Source organism: Salvia hispanica, unplaced genomic scaffold (genome assembly GCF_023119035.1).
Source record: "Salvia hispanica cultivar TCC Black 2014 unplaced genomic scaffold, UniMelb_Shisp_WGS_1.0 HiC_scaffold_510, whole genome shotgun sequence".
NCBI classification, from domain to species: domain Eukaryota; kingdom Viridiplantae; phylum Streptophyta; class Magnoliopsida; order Lamiales; family Lamiaceae; genus Salvia; species Salvia hispanica.
Window position 1 is genome coordinate 7,501 of NW_025952257.1, and position 2,500 is coordinate 10,000.

Consider the following 2,500-nt stretch of genomic DNA (forward strand, 5'->3'; position numbering starts at 1 on the left):
GAAAATTTTTTAGAAAAACGTTCTAATAGCTATTCAAATCAAATTAATTGAAATTCCATTTGGAATCCTTTTATTCGCGAGGAGCTGGATGAGAAGAAACTCTCACGTCCGGCTCTGTAGTAGAGATGGAATTCCGAAACAACCATCAACTATAACCCCAAAAGAACTAGATTCCGTAAACAACACAGAGGAAGAATGAAGGGAATATCTTATCGAGGTAATCATATTTGTTTCGGTAAATATGCTCTTCAAGCACTTGAACCCGCTTGGATCACATCGAGACAAATCGAAGCAGGTCGCCGGGCAATGACACGAAATGCACGCCGTGGTGGAAAAATATGGGTCCGTCTCTTTCCAGACAAACCAGTTACAGTAAGACCTGCTGAAACGCGTATGGGTTCGGGGAAAGGATCCCCTGAATATTGGGTAGCTGTTGTTAAACCGGGGCGAATACTATATGAAATGGGTGGAGTAACCGAAAATATAGCTAAAAGGGCTATTTTAATAGCAGCATCCAAAATGCCTATACGAACTCAATTTATTATTTCGGGATAATAAAGTAGAACGTACAGAAATGGATCTTGGGGATGAAACAAAATCGCCTATTTCTTTTTTAGACTTAGACAAACAATATTTCTTTTATTTTCTTCATCCTTTGCATTGCAAGAATAGATTCAAAAATTTATATGATTCAACCTCAAACCTATTTAAATGTAGCGGATAACAGCGGGGCTCGCAAATTGATGTGTATTCGAATCATAGGAGCTAGTAATCGCCGATATGCTCATATTGGTGACGTTATTGTTGCTGTGATCAAAGAAGCCGTACCAAATATGCCGCTAGAAAAATCAGAAGTAGTTAGGGCTGTAATTGTTCGTACCTGTAAAGAACTTAAACGTGACAGCGGTATGATAATACGATATGATGACAATGCTGCAGTTGTGATTGATCAAGAAGGAAATCCAAAAGGGACTCGCATTTTTGGGGCAATCCCCCGCGAATTGAGACAATTAAATTTTACTAAAATAGTTTCATTAGCTCCCGAAGTATTATAAAAAAAAGAGATGTTAATTTTTGGGGTATTTGAAGGGAATATAGATTAAGAACTAGATTAATTTGTAGCTTGTGTTTCGCGCATATACCTTGAAAAATTTATATTCATAAACCAATAAAAAAAAAGAAAAACATGTTAATTATATCCGGACGCCAAAAGTTTTAATTCATCATGGGTAGAGACACTATTGCTGAGATATACGAAATGCTGATATGGATAGAAAAAGAGTTGTTCGCATAGCATCTACTAATATTACCGAAAATATTGTTAAAATACTTTTTCGAGAAGGTTTTCTCGAAAACGTCAGAAAACATCGAGAAAAAAACAAAAATTTTTTTGTTTTAACCCTGCGACATAGCAGGAATAGAAAAAGACCCTATAGAAATTTGTTAAATCTAAAACGCATCAGCCGACCTGGTCTACGAATCTATTCTAACTCTCAACGAATTCCTAGAATTTTAGGTGGAATGGGGATTGTAATTATTTCCACTTCTCGGGGTATAATGACAGATCGGGAAGCTCGACTAGAAGGAATCGGCGGAGAAATTTTATGTTATATATGGTAATCCATTTAATATCCAAATGAAATCCGAAACCTCTTCCTATATTGAGAAAAAGAAAGGGGGGTGAGTTGTCTAATATCGTTTCTCCTCCATTAGTTGATACCTCAAGGAGGCTTTACCTGGAATGAAAGAACAAAAATGGATTCATGAAGGTTTAATTACTGAATCACTTCCCAATGGCATGTTCCGGGTTCGGTTAGATAATGAGGATCTGATTCTAGGTTATGTTTCGGGAAAGATACGGCGTAGTTTTATCCGGATACTACCCGGAGATAAAGTCAAAATTGAAGTAAGTCGTTATGATTCAACCAGAGGACGTATAATTTATCGACTCCGAAACAAGGATTCGAAAGATTAGGTGATTTTTATTCAATATGATTCGATATTCAAAATTGCAAGAAACTTATTTTCTACCAAGAAGTAGATTCAGAATTAAGATAAGGAATGAAAAATATGAAAATAAGAGCTTCCGTTCGTAAAATTTGTGAAAAATGTCGACTAATCCGTAGACGGGGGCGCATTAGAGTAATTTGTCCCAACCCGAGACATAAACAAAGACAAGGATAAAGGGATAATCAGACTCACTATAAGGGCTCGGCGTACAAATAAAGAATCTGTTTTGACATGAAATGGATATATCCATATATTTCTGACTCATATTTATGAGATGATACAATAATGGCAAAAGCTATACCGAGAACAGGTTTACGTAGAAACGTACGTATTGGTGCACGTAAAAGTACACGTAAAATACCAAAGGGAGTTATTCATGTTCAAGCAAGTTTTAATAATACCATTGTCACAGTTACAGATGTACGGGGTCGGGTGGTTTCCTGGTCCTCGGCCGGTACTTGTGGATTCAATGGTACGAGAAGAGGTACAC